This window comes from Caretta caretta, chromosome 9, assembly GCF_965140235.1.
Source record: "Caretta caretta isolate rCarCar2 chromosome 9, rCarCar1.hap1, whole genome shotgun sequence".
Taxonomy (NCBI): domain Eukaryota; kingdom Metazoa; phylum Chordata; order Testudines; family Cheloniidae; genus Caretta; species Caretta caretta.
This window is the reverse complement of record NC_134214.1, coordinates 98192215-98208554: the sequence shown is the minus strand read 5'-3', so window position 1 is coordinate 98208554 and position 16340 is coordinate 98192215. Positions and strand designations below refer to the sequence as shown.

At 43.6% G+C, this 16340-nt stretch overlaps 2 protein-coding genes across 8 annotated transcripts in view; one reads left to right on the top strand and one right to left on the bottom strand.

Annotated features, from left to right (window-relative positions):
* Positions 1 to 16340, bottom strand: part of MAP7D3 (MAP7 domain containing 3) — a 163617-nt gene that overhangs the window by 94089 nt on the left and 53188 nt on the right. The window lies entirely within an intron of this gene.
* Positions 1 to 16340, top strand: part of LOC125642480 (uncharacterized) — an 87186-nt gene that overhangs the window by 30376 nt on the left and 40470 nt on the right. The gene's annotated exons all lie outside the window — the stretch shown is intronic.

The window sequence follows — 16340 nt, the reverse complement described above, 5'->3', positions numbered from 1 at the left end:
ATCAGGGTTATCCATAACTGATAATATTGATGTGAAACCTTCAATGTCAGTTAATTTCACCCAGGAATAACTGACAACCATGGGTAATAATCTGGGTTATCCATAACTGATAATATTTTTAATCAAATTAGAGGATTCATTCATTTTTCCTTGGACCTTTAGTATGCATAGAGTGACCTGCTAAAATCAAGCTGTATTAACATGAAAGGGACCCCAAAAATCTGAATTTTTTGTCACATTTGAAAGCAAATAATTCTTAAAGAGCTGTAACAATAAAATGATTTGGTTGATTCCCTAAAAATTTCCAAAATAATCTACTCTGGTTCAAAGGTCCACAAATGGTGAAAAGATTTTCTCTGTCCAAAGTTATAAGGTGAGTGAAAATTTCAGTCTTACAATTGAAACCTATCTATGACATTAACATCTTGTATGGAGCAGCTCCCAAATGGTGGCACGATATATTATTATTTATAGCTTCAAGAATTTTGAAGGAATTTTCCTTCATAAAAGCATTCATCTTTTCCCGTTGCTCCTATTTTATTTTTTTAGTAAACTAATTTAATCTTTTACAATATAGCTCAGTAGATGGGTTACGTTTTATGATCTAATATGTTACTTGTAATCTATTCTTTTGCAGTCATTAAGCACTCTGAAGGTTAGTGATCAGAGGTCGCTCTGAAGTTCCATCCAGCCTGTTAGTTCTGCATATGGGCCCTAATTCAGCAAGGTGCTTAAGCACATAGAATCATAGAATATAAGGGTTGGAAGGGACCCCAGAAGGTCATCTAGTCCAACCCCCTGCTCGAAGCAGGACCAATTCCCAGTTAAATCATCCCAGCCAGGGCTTTGTCAAGCCTGACCTTAAAAACCTCTAAGGAAGGAGATTCTACCACCTCCCTAGGTAACGCATTCCAGTGTTTCACCACCCTCTTAGTGAAAAAGTTTTTCCTAATATCCAATCTAAACCTCCCCCACTGCAGCTTGAGACCATTACTCCTCGTTCTGTCATCTGATACCATTGAGAACAGTCTAGAGCCATCCTCTTTGGAACCCCCTTTCAGGTAGTTGAAAGCAGCTATCAAATCCCCCCTCATTCTTCTCTTCTGCAGGCTAAACAATCCCAGCTCCCTCAGCCTCTCCTCATAACTCATGTGTTCCAGACCCCTAATCATTTTTGTTGCCCTTCGCTGGACTCTCTCCAATTTATCCACATCCTTCTTGAAGTGTGGGGCCCAAAACTGGACACAGTACTCCAGATGAGGCCTCACCAATGTCGAATAGAGGGGAACGATCACGTCCCTCGATCTGCTCGCTATGCCCCTACTTATATATCCCAAAATGCCATTGGCCTTCTTGGCAACAAGGGCACACTGCTGACTCATATCCAGCTTCTCGTCCACTGTCACCCCTAGGTCCTTTTCCGCAGAACTGCTGCCTAGCCATTCGGTCCCTAGTCTGTAGCTGTGCATTGGGTTCTTCCGTCCTAAGTGCAGGACCCTGCACTTATCCTTATTGAACCTCATCAGATTTCTTTTGGCCCAATCCTCCGATTTGTCTAGGTCCTTCTGTATCCTATCCCTCCCCTCCAGCGTATCTACCACTCCTCCCAGTTTAGTATCATCCGCAAATTTGCTGAGAGTGCAATCCACACCATCCTCCAGATCATTTATGAAGATATTGAACAAAACCGGCCCCAGGACCGACCCTTGGGGCACTCCACTTGATACCGGCTGCCAACTAGACATGGAGCCATTGATAACTACCCGTTGAGCCCGACAATCTAGCCAGCTTTCTACCCACCTTGTAGTGCATTCATCCAGCCCATACTTCCTTAACTTGCTGACAAGAATACTGTGGGAGACCGTGTCAAAAGCTTTGCTAAAGTCAAGAAACAATACATCCACTACTTTCCCTTCATCCACAGAACCAGTAATCTCATCATAGAAGGCGATTAGATTAGTCAGGCATGACCTTCCCTTGGTGAATCCATGCTGGCTGTTCCTGATCACTTTCCTCTCATGCAAGTGCTTCAGGATTGATTCTTTAAGGACCTGCTCCATGATTTTTCCAGGGACTGAAGTGAGGCTGACTGGCCTGTAGTTCCCAGGATCCTCCTTCTTCCCTTTTTTAAAGATTGGCACTACATTAGCCTTTTTCCAGTCATCCGGGACTTCCCCGGTTCGCCACGAGTTTTCAAAGATAATGGCCAATGGCTCTGCAATCACAGCCGCCAGTTCCTTCAGCACTCTCGGATGCAACTCGTCCGGCCCCATGGACTTGTGCACGTCCAGCTTTTCTAAATAGTCCCTAACCACCTCTATCTCCACAGAGGGCTGGCCATCTCTTCCCCATTTTGTGATGCCCAGCGTAGCAGTCTGGGAGCTGACCTTGTTAGTGAAAACAGAGGCAAAAAAAGCATTGAGTACATTAGCTTTTTCCACATCCTCTGTCACTAGTTTGCCTCCCTCATTCAGTAAGGGGCCCACACATTCCTTGGCTTTCTTCTTGTTGCCAACATACCTGAAGAAACCCTTCTTGTTACTCTTGACATCTCTGGCTAGCTGCAGCTCCAGGTGCGATTTGGCCCTCCTGATAACATTCCTACATGCCCGAGCAATATTTTTATATTCTTCCCTGGTCATATGTCCAACCTTCCACTTCTTGTAAGCTTCTTTTTTATGTTTAAGATCCGCTAAGATTTCACCATTAAGCCAAGCTGGTCGCCTGCCATATTTACTATTCTTTATGTTTATCTTTAAGCACATGAGCAGTCCCCTTGACTTCAATCACTGCAAACTTGAGCTAAGATTTTTGCCATCTTCTTAGTGACATCAGAGAAGAAATACACAACTCAGAATTGGTCCTCTGGGGGCATGAGTAGCAGTGGTTATTAAATCTGTCTCTGTAATATTGCTCTGCTCCTACATGAGAGCTTTGTTCTGCTCTTCATTATGAGCCAATGATGTGAGCGGACTGCAGATATTCAAAGTACATTCAAAACCAACAGCAGCATTAGGTCAATCTTTTCTCAATTCTGTAAATATTCTCTTAGGGAGATGTGGCAGACACTCATTTGATTGGCATGGCCCTTTTTTGAATATTTAGATTTTTTTTATCCTTTTTCTCATTTTATTTAGATTATTGGCATTCCACAGTGCAAAACCACAATTTACCTTAATTATTACTTCTACCGTAATTACTGGCTCTCCAAATATTACAGAAACATGGTAGTAACATCAGCATTTGAACTTGTAGGACAGTTTCCATTAGAAATGATATTTTGAACCTCCCTCTCTAATCTTCTGCCTGAAGTTTAGTTTTAAGACATATGAGAATTGTGGGAAAAGATGGATGTTATTGGGATAAGACATTTTTGTCTAACTTTTCTATTTGTAAAAGTATGTATCAAATATCGTGCTCTATAAACTTGTATGCAGTGTAGTTGTAGCTGTGTCGGTCCCAGGATATTAGAGAGACAAGGTGGGTGAGGTAATGTCCTTTATTGGACCAACTTCTGTTGGTAAGAGAGACAAGCTTTCAAATTACACATTTCAGAATAGCAGCCGTGTTAGTCTGTATTCGCAAAAAGAAAAGGAGGACTTGTGGCACCTTAGAGACTAACCAATTTATTTGAACATAATGCATCCGATGAAGTGACCTGTAGCTCACGAAAGCTTATGCTCAAATAAATTGGTTAGTCTCTAAGGTGCCACTAGTACTCCTTTTCTTTTTTCAAATTACACAGCTCTTCGTCAGATCTGGGTAAGGAACTCCCAGCATTACAGCAAAACGCAAGGTGGAATACAGTGTTTAGCATAAGTAGTTAGCACATATTGTAAGGGACCATTCAAGAGAGAATGGCTCATTAACACCTCTGAAGTCATAGGACAAAAAGAGGCGGTTAGTGAGTTACAGATTATTGTAAAAAACCATAAATCCATGGGTTTTGATATCTAGCAGAGTAATGAATTTAAGTTTCCTGGCTCATCTTTTTAAAGAGTAGTGCAGGTTTCCTTTGAGGATGAAGACTGATAGGTCAGATACAGAGTGATCACTTTGTGAAAAGAGTTCACCCACAGGTGATAGTTTATTTTTGTCTTTTATCATTTTCCTGTGTGAGTTCATTTGAGAGCATAGTGACTGTCTAGTTTCACCCATATAATTATTACTGGGCCATTTAGTGCACCGGAGGAGGTACACCACATGTTGTAATAGGCATGTGTGGAGCCAGGGACGTGCACAGGAATAAAAATTTGGCCACTTTTCAAGGGGCACTTTCTGTGCCCCCTGCAGCTGGAAGAGCTCACTCTCCCTGGCCCTGGAGTTCTGTGCCGGCCCCTGCTCCCCCGGCCCCCCGCCCGCGCACACCTCTGGGGTGGGAGCCATGGGTCTTGAAAGGTGTTTTGTGGGGAGTGTTGTAGCAGATACTGTAGCAATGGAGATATGTCTGCAGGTTTTGCATCTGTTGTTATGGCAGGGTCTGGTGCTGCTTTGAGTTGGTGTGTCCTTATCTTTGTGGAGCTTGCTTCTGATGATGAGCATGGAGAGATTGTGGAGGGGAGGGCTGAAGGCCAGAAGTGGGGGGTTCAGGAAAGATTTCTTTCAGGATGGGATCCCCACTGAGTATGGATTGTATTTGTTTGATGATACCCCACATGGGTTCCAGTGTGGGGTGGTAGGTGACAACTAAGGATGTGCTGTCAGAGGGAATTTGTTTCTGTACTGAAGCAGGCTCTCTCGGGGTACTTGGGTGGCCCATTCCATGATGCAATCTACTTGTCTGGTCCTTGTTTGGTGAAGGTGGTTTAAAGTGTGTTAAGGTGTGTATCCCAGACTGTCTCCTCAGAGCATATTCTGTGGTATCCGAGTATCTGGCTGTAAATACAGATTTCTTGGTGTTTTTGGGGTGGTTACTGGATCTGCGAAGATAGGTGTGGTGATCTGTGGGTTTCTGATATATGGTTGTCTGTAGGGTTCCACTATTGAAGCTGATTGTGATGTCCAGGAAGTTGATGCTAGTGTGGGAGTATTTCAGAGGGAGTTTAATGGACAGATGGCGGTTGTTGAAGTTGTGGTGGAAATCTATAAGGGAGTTTAAGCCATTTGTCCAGAGGATGAAAATATCTTCGATGTATATCAGGTATATACTTGTTTTTTTGGTGCCATTTGCCCAGAAATTCTTCTTTAAGGTGGCCCATGAAGATGTTGGCTTATTGGGGAGCCATCCTAGTACCCATGGCTGTTTGGACAAAGTGTTTGTTGTTAAATGTATAATTGTTACGGGTGAGGATGAAATGGATGAGTTTGGCGATGTGTTTGGGGTGGATATCTGAGGGCTGTCCATTGTCTTGTAAATATCTGAGGCAGGCAGCTATGCAGTCATTGTGAGTGATGTTGGTATACAGAGATGTGACATCCACGGTGACGAGGATGATGTTCTAAGGGAGGTTGTAAATATTGCAAAGTTTGTAGTGGAAGTCAGTTGTGTCCTGGAGGAGCTGGCCCTTTGTGTGGTGAGTGGTTTGAGGATGGTATGAGTCCTGATATTCCTTCAGATATGGCCAGATATGATAGATCTGCCCAGTAGTGCAAGTAGGGTGGTACCTTCCAGTACACAGTACTGGCAAGAGATTTTTAGCAGGTACGGGGTACTGGAAAGACTTGGGGCTAGCCATCCTCCCCTCTGTGGGGGTGTGTGAAAGTGGGGCTGTGCTCTGGAGCAGAACACAGTTAGGGAGGGCATTTATTCTTTATATGGCTTTAACAGCACAATATATGTGCTAACAAACTTAAACAAAGCCTTTGTTTAAGATTGCTAGCACATGTATTATGCTATTAAATTGGTCAGGAGAGGAGGGGTGGGGAGACGGAAGGTGTTTAAAAAATGTTTTTGATTCTGTATTAGGGTGACCAGATGTCCCGTTTTTATAGGGACAGTCCCGATTTTTGGGTCTTTTTCTTATATAGACTCCCATTACTCCCACCCCCGTCCCAATTTTTCACATTTTCTGTCTGGCCACCCTATTCTGTCTCTCCCCACTGGTCTGAATTATCCATGACATTCATACTGCATCGCATCAAGTCCAAATCATTAGAGGAATGCCTCTGCTTGCACTGACCAGAGGATGTTTGGATTCTGGTGTCAGCCCAGTTCTGCAGCCTGACAGGAATCAGGTGTTGTCCCCAATGTACGTATAATTCTTCTTTGCAGCCAAACTAGTCTAACATGTATTTTGTTAACTACAACTGGAGCAGCAAAACAACGAAAACTAATGCCTCATTTTCCAGCTTTGTGGGTGAGAGAACTATAAGTGAAGATTATAATGCTGGACACTGACAGCCTTAAACCAGCTGCCTCAGGAATCTGCCAAGAACTTTGCTGAAAATATGTTCCTAATCTTAGCAACGGAGCTAAGACTTATCACACATCTGCCCACCTTTATTCAAATGAAGCTCCTTCTGATCTGACAGCTCAGGCATTGTCAGTTCCATCCAGAAAAATTTACAAACTTGGAAACTAATCCTGTAAACCAGGGGTCAGCAACCTTTTAGAAGTGGTGTGCCGAGTCTTCATTTATTCACTTTAATTTAAGGTTTTGTGTGCCAATAATACATTTTAACATTTTTTAGAAGGTCTCTCACTATAAGTCTATATATTATAAAACTAAACTATTGTATGTAAACAAGGTTTTCAAAATGTTTAAGAAGCTTCATTTAAAATTAAATTAAAATGCTGATCTTACACCACCGGCCCACTCAGCCCACTGCCAGCCTGGGGTTCCATTCACCTAGGCTGGCAGTGGGCTGAGTGGGGCCTGCAGCCGGGACCCTGGCTGGCAAGGGGCTGGCAGCCAGAACTCCAGACTGGCAGCGGGCTGAGCGGGGCCGGTGGCTGGGGCCCCAGACCCAAGCTACAAGTCTGCTGCTGCTCAGCCTGCTGCCGGTCTGGGGGTCCATCCGCCGGCTCCTGCCAGCCAAGGTCCTGGCTGCCAGCCCCGCTCAGCCCCGCTGCCGGTCTGGGGTCCCGGCCCTGTCCACATAGAGTGGGTACCTACCTTCTCCCTGGTTCTAGCCATTCTTTTCCACTCTCTGCACTGAGATGAGGGTGGGAGTGTGCTGAGTACAGGGCTGGGGGTGAAGGAGCAGACTGGGGGTTGGGTTGCAGGGTCTGGCCAGGAGCTAGAATGAGGGAGGGGGCTCAGGATTGGGGCAGGAGGTTTGAGTGTGGAGCGCTTACCTGGGCAGCTCCCATTTGGTGCAAGGGGTGCAGGTGGGAATGTGGGTGTGTGTGCGTGCAGGAGCTCCCATTTGGTGCGAGGGGTGGGGGTGGGGATGTGGGGGGTGCAAGAATCAGGGCACGGGGTGGGGGGGGCTGGGTATGTGGGGGCTGCAGGAGTCAGGGCAGGGGGCTGGGGGTGTGTGAGTAGGGTGCAGGAGTCAGGGCTGGGGGAGCTGGGTATTTGTGGGGGGTCCTGGAGTCAGGGCTGGGGTTGTGGGGGGGTGCAGGGGTCAGGGCATGGGGCTAGGGTGTGTGAGGGGTGCAGGAGTCAGGGCAGAGGGCTGGGTGTGTGTGAGGGGGGTTCGGGGTGAGGGCAGAGGGCTGAGGGTGTGTGAGGGGGGTGCAGGGGTCAGGGCTGGGGGTGTGGGCTGGAGTTGTAGGGGTGCTCCCAGCCCCCTGCCCTGAGTGGCTCACTGCAGGGGGCTGGAGGGGATAAGCCAATTCCACCCACTTCCTCAAGGTCCCCGGAGCAGAGAGCGCGAGCGCGCTGCAGCTCCACTTTTCCCTCTCCCCCTCTGTAGCAAGGGCCATCAGCTGATCGGCTGCAGGGAGGGAGAGAAGGAGGAGCAGGAACCCAGCACCCCGGGGGAAGAGGCAGGGGGAAGCGGGAAGCTTGCCTGCCCTGCAAGGAGAGAGCGGTGGGCGGGGGGCGGAGAAGAGCAGGCTGGGCCGGGCAGGATTTTTAGTGGCACGCTGCTGTTTGCTGGGGTCCCCAGCAGACAGAAGCGTGCCATTAAAATTGGTTTGCGTGCCGTCTTTAGCACGCATGCCATAGGTTGCCGACCCCTTCTGTAAGCCCTTAATCATTTGATCAATCCCATTGAAGACAATGACAGGTTTCAGAGTAGCAGCCATGTTAGTCTGTATTCGCAAAAAGAAAAGGAGGACTTGTGGCACCTTAGAGACTAACCAATTTATTTGAGCATAAGCTTATGCTCAAATAAATTGATTGAAGACAATGGGACTATTTGCATGACTGTAGACCAATTTTGTGGTACGAGTTTCAAGGGGCTGTTCTGTTCCTATAAAGGAAGTTGAATCTCCCTCTGAAATGCAGTGTTTGGGTACAATACCATACAGCAGTTTAGGATACAGTTCTACTTAAAATTTGTCTTTTAATAAGTCATAGATATGCTGAAATGGCTCCTTACCCAACTCCCATATTCCATATTAACAGACTGAAATACTACATATTTGGAAGGAAAGTGAGTAGTTAAGCATGTTGATATTTGTATATTCAAACACCCATTTCATCACTGTACTGGAAAATATAGTTGAACTTAATTTTCTATGGAATTTGAAGAAAGTTTAACAGCCCCAATTGTTTCCAGTGTTAATCAGTGTGTACCTGAAAAAATGACATGCCTTCTAAGAGAAAAGAATCAGTCCACACTTACTGAAAAAAAAAATTCCTTCCAGTTGGTGTTCAGAAGAGTGCTACAAGCCACATACATAACCTCATGAGCAGAGGGCAGAGAGGATACCCTCTCACATTATGACCAACAAAAAATACATAAATAATAATCATAAAATCTCAAAGAGGCAGAGGTCCACAGATTTGCAAACCTAAAAACCTGTGTTATGCTTCAAACCACCTCAGCACCTACCAGGTTTATGAACAATAAAAAGTTAACTGCAAAGGAACACTGAAGCCCATAGCCTGAATGTGTGCCAGCCAGTCTGCCCTCACTGACTAAAGATGCAGTCACACCTGAACAGCTAAAGATTAACTTTGCCCTTTTGGGCTAAACAGAATCATGTCACTGGGTCCATCTCTGTTATTACATAACAGATAACAAAACTCTAGTGGGGAATGGTGCTGGCACATAGGGTCTCAGGTACGTGGTGTGATTTTTCAGAATCTCTTTTGGGAATACTCAGGTATGTGAAATAGCTGGTACTTATGATTATGCTATTTCTATGCATGTATATTCATCTTGGTATCTGAAATTATGACTATTAGTTATGTTTACTACATGTTTGCTCCTGTGGTAATGCCCACAAGGTATTTAGCCAGCACATGAAGGGACAAGTCAAGTTGAATGGCCCATTAAGGAACACTTAGCTCACAATGGACCCTGGAAAACGTCTGTCTACACTTAATGGACTTTTTGTGAATGGTCTAACTAGAATATGGGTGGGGGTGATGGACATGTAACTTGCCCATGTGACTCCAAACACCATCTTTCACAGTGAGAACAGAATTCCCTTTACTTGGCACTTGGCAGAAGCTAAAAGGCCCTGGCTTGGAAACATCTCCATTTTGCCTCTTTCCTGCTCCAACCTCTTTCCTGCTCCAGCCTCTGGATTATGAATATATACTAATGGGAGCATTCTAACCAAGGGACTGAGGACTTTAAGGTAATCTGAAGCCTTCATATTTCCTTGATCCTTTGCAGATGGACTTATGAGTTGGATATGGTACAGAGACTGTTCTAGCCTCATTGATTGCTGATTTCTCCCTTGCAATGGACAAAGATCAGATGTCTGCTGACTTCCTTACTAGTCAGCAGACTTTGATATCTGTGGTATAAGCAACATAGCAGTTGCTTGAGTGGTTTTGTTCTTTCCTCTCCAAATGTCAAATCCTGTTCCCATTGAACTCAATAGCAAAACTCCTTTTGATTTCAATGGGAACAGTACATTGCTCCAAGAGATCAGAGAATGTGATTTTGATCAATTGCTTATTTGTCCAGAGCGAGTTCTCATGAATGTTCTGCCAGGCTGATTTTGATTGCCCCTCCTGTATGTCATCCTGAGGAAAATAATAAAACAATTTGGGCTGTAGTTCTATCAAGATGTACATGGCACACACAGTTCTATGCCTCTTTTCCATCAAACCCAGATGGTGCAGCATCTTTGCTTTTCTAGTGCCTGGCGGAGAGCAATACTTAGATAAAAGCAAGCTGGCAGAAGCTTAGTTTGGACATAAGGGAGGCACTTATGATAGCGTGTTAAGAGAAAGTGGGGTGCTTTCATTTAAGAAGTTTTCAATTTGGGGTGTTGCTGGATTCTCAATGACACCTGGAAGTACAGGTGGCACCAGGGGCCCAAAGCATCATTTTACAACTGCATCTGTTTAACAGATGCAGTTGTAAAATTTTAGACAGGTAAGGGGGGTATCGGAGGGGATGGGGAGAGAGTTGGGGCCCTAGGCAAGGGGCGGGGTGGGGAGGAGTCACATGGAGGGTCACGTGGGGAGGTCACATGCCCCCCTTTGTGTCCCTCCCATGAGTGCAGTACCAGCAAGAAATGACTTCTACTTGCACCACTGGTTCTGCCTGGGTTTCCTTGTTTTATATCTTGGGAAGCATGTAGACAGTCCCTCGGGTGGGTTCATAGGAGATGAGTTTGTAGACTTCTCTTGGAGTGGTTTATAAACTTTACGTTTATTTTACACATTTGTGCTTAATAAGAATTAATGTATTAATAAGGAGGGTGAAACATTTTGGAGTTATTAGATGCAAATCTGAGTCTCTGGAAGTTGTTTAAATGTTTGTGTAAGCATTATAAAGTGCTTGAGCCGTGGTGTAGAATTTATAAGCAACAGAAGAGAGTCTGGAGAACGTGCAAGTTCCATGGGACATAGAGTATAAGAGTGAAGAGTTTCCATTGTAAGCCCATTTTTATACCCTCTGCCGCACACTTGGACCATAGTGGGACAGTAGGCTGTGAAAGGTTCAAGTTTCTTGCATATATTTATCAAAGTTAAAAAATAAGATGTTAGTATATCTGACCCATAACAAGTATGTAGAGTGGAGGAGGTTTGGGGTAGTGGTTGTTATATGGTGGTTCTCAAATCAGTATATAATTGTGGGAGGGGATAGGCCTGATCCAAAGTCCACTGAAGTCAAGGGAGACATTCTGTTGATTGCAATGGGCATTGGATTAGGCCTATAGTGAGGGATTTTAACTCTTATTGGAAATGTACTGTAGGTGGGTATAAGCAAGCTTCTGGTCTAGAAGTGGAGGGTGATTATGGATATAGGCTCAGTAAGCTTTCTGGGGAAGGACTGGTGTCTTTGTTTGTATATGTCTGTGTAACGTATAGCACAATGAGGCCTCTTGGAGCTACTGTACCATAAATATAAAATAAAACAATAATATTAATAAAGATTAAGGCAAATGTTAATAAAGATTGTTGAAACTTAATGCCTCACTTCTAAACATTTAATGATATCAATATTTCCGATTACAACTGTCATAAATATAAAGGAAAGGGTAACCACCTTTCTGTATACAGTGCTATAAAATCCCTCCTGGCCAGAGGCAAAATCCTTTCACCTGTAAAGGGTTAAGAAGCTAAGGTAATCCCGCTGGCACCGGACTCAAAATGGCCAATGAGGGGACAAGATTCTTTCAAATCTGGAGGAGGGGGAAACAAAGGGTTTGGTCTGTCTGTGTGATGCTTTTGCCGGGAACAGATCAGGAATGCAAGCCTTACAGCTCCTGTAAAGTTAGTAAGTAAACTAGCTAGAAAATGCGTTAGCTTTTCTTTTGTTAGTGGCTTGTAAAATAAGATGTGCTGGAGGGAATGCGTATTCCTGTTTTTGTGTAACTTAAGGTTTTGCCTAGAAGGATTCTCTATGTTTTGAATCTGATTACCCTGTAAGGTATTTACCATCCTGATTTTACAGAGGTGATTCTTTTATCTTTTCTTTAATTAAAATTCTTCTTTTAAGAACCTGATTGATTTTTCATTGTTCTTAACATCCAAGGGTTTGGGTCTGTGTTCACCTGTACCAATTGGTGAGGATTATTATCAAGCCTTCCCCAGAAAAGGGGGTGTAGGGCTTGGGGGGATATTTTGGGGGAAGACGTCTCCAAGTGGTCTCTTTCCCTGTTCTTTATTTAAAACACTTGGTGGTGGCAGCATATTGTTTGTACCTAAAAGCTTGTACCTTGGGGAAGTTTTTAACATAAGCTGGTAAGAATAAGCTTAGGAGGGGTCTTTCATGCAAGTCCCCACATCTGTACCCTAGAGTTCAGAGTGGGGAAGGAACCTTGACAACAACAATCTGAGTTTTTTTTGGCTTAAAAGATATATACTTGCATTTTGTCCAGGGATACACATATAGCTACAGTAGATCTATCTACTAGAAAATATGGAGACTCTAACAAGAAAGCTGTTTGTATACATCCATGCTTTTAACATTCAATCAGTTGTGATAGAATTAAATAACAAAAGTGAATAAATGTGATAGCAACTCTCCCATAATTACACATAGTTTAGTTTGGGGATCAAATATAAATGTCCAGCTGTATAAAGGAAGCTCAGGCCAACTGGGAAATGAATGTTCTCCAAACACCATTAACTGATGCATAATGCAGAGTTGAGGTATTCTGAAAAGGGCACACCCATTTACTTAGACAATGATTCATGGAGTTATTTGGGAAGGAGGACAGCCATTCTGTGCTGAAAGGTCTAACAGAAACAGAAAGCAGCTATTAAGGCTCGGGGCATATGAATCTTTTCATTTCAATAAAATGGTCGGTGGCAAGATATGCTAGTGAACCAGACACCTGCATTCCTCATTCTGACAATCAGACTCCCAGCAGACAGGCTTTCGACATAATTATAGTACACTGAAGTTTGGAAGATTTTAAAAATCTCCATAGCAACCTCCATGGCAAAAATCTTTGCATATCCAAAGAGGAGCAAAAACACCCTAAGAAGGATAGTGCAACTGAACATTCTATTTGGGTCTGAACAGCCAAACGTGGTCTTTGTGGCGGAGCCATTTTGTACAAGCTTCATTTCATTACATTTAATTCATATGGAGATTTTTTAGCTTTTTGTGTCACGTCTTCCTCTAATCTTCCCAAAGAGATTTTTCACTCGAGGACCTGGGGCTGTTGGCTATTACACCAAACCTCTGATGTAACTTGTCAGAATGACGGGTAATTGATATTAACAAAGCCTATCCCAGCATGGTTCTCCAGGCTCTCTCAATCACCTCTAGTAAATACAAAAAACCCATTATTTAAAGCACAGTAAAAATGTCAATGTGATTAAACCTACCTCTGAACTAAACACCAGAAAAACAAATAGAGGGGTATGGCAAGGGGGAGAAAGGGAAGTTCTGTGTGCTGTTCTGTGTGCTTTGTGTAACAGCACATAGAAATCACAATAAAAACACTTGCACCTCTAGGGATGCAAAGTAGCCATAAAGTCTTAACTGGTACAACCTGTAGGTGGTTTTTAAAAGCCTTGCGCAGGGCTACATTTGGAGAGTACCTGAACACAGTTGCCAAGTGTTGTGCAGCTCCATGAGGGATAGTTCACGCAAATTATTTCAAAATAGGCAATTTAGCTTATTAAATATTTTGTATATCTGCAGTATAGCGTTTTAAATAATTTGCATATCCATAAATTTGTATGGCCATAAACTTCAACATAAGGTCAACAACCCTGCCCAAGCAGGGGTGGGAGCAGGACATGGCACTGCACAGGGCTTGGCAGCTGTGGCAGGTGGATGAGACCTGAAGGGTGTCTGGAGAGTAGGGGGTGTTGGAGGGCAGCAGTCAGGGAGGCAGTGGGTTTGTGAGGGTATCCAGGGGGAAGCCAAAGTAGCTGGGAACTGGGTGTAGTTAGGTTTGTGGAGCTGTCCAGGGGAGAGCTCAAGGGAGAAGCTGGAGACAGCGGGGCTTGTGGGAGGTGTCTGTGGAAGAAATGGGGGTACCTAAGGAAGGAGGCTTTGTGGGAACTAGGGTGGGATGCCTGGGGAAAGATAGAGGCAGATGGGTAGCGTGGCTGAGGATTGGATGGAAGCTGGAGGCAGCTGGGGCCTGTTTAGGCCTCTTGCTGAATGGGGGACCCAGTAATGGGTCCCCTTCACCTGCCTGGCTGCTCCTTCCCTGCTCAGGTCCAGCAATGGGAGCTAACTAGAGTGTGAAGTTTGGGAGCAAGAGGCAAGGCATTCTGGGCGGGATACTATCCACTCAAAAGGAGACACGAATGAGCTCCATCCAGACTCCTTTCAGGGCTCTGTTCAAACCTCACTTTTTCTCCAAAGCCCACGAACAATAACAGCAGTTGGAAGATGGAGATGCCAAGTGGAGAGGAAGAGGTAAAGAAATGCCAAGCTCTAAGATGGCAAGAACCTGTCCATCTTGAATTAAAATGTTATATCAATCTTCATACTGTATCAGATACCTAGATACCATGGAGAGAGAGTAAAATAACCTGATGGTACTCTTTTGAGAGACTGTCAGCCTCTGATCCATAGAGTCTTTCCTGGCAGCTGGCAGAATTAAATGGTTTTAGAACCAAGTAGTGGGGAGAATGAAGTATTGGAAGGGCAGATGGGCCCAGGAGAGGATCTTTGCTAAGAAGTAATGCACAGAGAGAAGAGGGTGGAGAACCATTCTGGGGAAATTGAAGCCACTACTCAGACCTCTGTCACTTTCTAAACAGAACCAAGCAGAAGATGCCTTAGCACATCTTTTTCAATTCCACTTGACATTTGACAATGTTGTAAACTCTGGACTTCGCTCTTCAACGCATATAAAATTTTATCCCCCATGGATATGCCTATGATGTCGTATAGGCTGCAGAGAAGGACAAAATGATTTGTCAGTGAAATGGTATGGCAGGAGTCAACAAATCACAGGTAGGGTAATAAAGGAGAAGGCAGGCAGACAGGTTTGTTGTTACAGCAGATTTTTTAATAACTCTAAGGGGTGAGAACTCAAAATGGAGATGGTCTGCTATTCACTAGCTGATCCACTTAAAGCTTTAAAGCATCCCATCGGATTTCCTCTTTGTGCCAATAATGCACTTTGTTGTTTGAAAGGGTGACATGTGTGCGGTGTTTGGCAAAAATCTACCTTGATTTTCATTTGCTGCCTCCCTACCAGGTGAGTTTTTGAAAAATATCTTGTAATGGCTATAAAGTTTTTATATATAAATGGAGTAAATGTATAAGAACAACTGCTTGTGTCAGACACTAAATAGAAAGTTGAACAATTTTTTTCTAATTGCTACATTTTATAAAATCTTTTAAACTAGTTTCACAAGTGCAGCAATCTGCTTTTTTCACTGTAAAACTGTGCAGATATCTATTATTAGCTCAGTTGCTTTATTAAACTAAATTTATGTTTAGTTAATCTGGCTACAGAGGGACCAATTCCATTTTCACAGTGCTCAGACTGTAATGACTATTTGCACAGAATGCAAGGCAATGTCTTCAGCTGGCATAAATCTGCACATTCCCTTGAAATCACTGATTTTATTGGAGCTATGACAATTTTCATTTGCTGAGGATCTGACCCCAAAGTTTACAAGTTAAATACAACATTGTTAATTACGGGCTCAATCCTGCAGAGCTCGCACTTGAGTCCCACTGAAGTGAATGTGGGAAATGCTGACAACTCACAGGAGTGTTCAGCACCTTCCTGAACTTCCAAGAGACAAAGCTAGCAGCTAGAGGCTTTTCTAGACACAGAATAGCACAGCTTTAACTAAGGTATTTTAAACTGACTTAGTCAAACTGGTGCGAAGCTCTGTGTAGACCCACTTATTTCAGTTTAAATCAGGCTTGCTTTGGTTTAGCTTAAATTTATTGAGAACAGGTTTAAGCTGAACAGAACTATAAGCCTCTTTTAAACGAAAATAATAGTGGCATCAGATTTACTAAATTGGTGAAAGTTTGTGTGCATACAAGGCCTAAAAATGAGAAAAGCTGATTTTGTTTGACTTAGTTCTTTCCCATATATTCTGTGCTAAATTAAAACATTGACTTTTCTTCCTCTCCTTCTTAAATTTAAAAAAAAAAAAAAAAGTAGGGCCTAGTCCTCAGCTGGTGTTCCTAACAGGCTCCCCTACCCCACTTTAAATTGTTTGTGCAGCTCAGTAGTGAAGAATTATTTGTTCAATCTAATCAAATCATGATGTTTACAAATACAGTATAGACACAGGTCCTGATGCTAAAAACACTTAAGCACATCAGTAACTGTCCTTACATGTTATCTCCATTGAAGCCCATTGGGTGGAAACATTATGGTAGTTTAAAGAATCGTTTTTGAATGAATGTAATGCTCCTGTGAGCTGCCCAGCTGT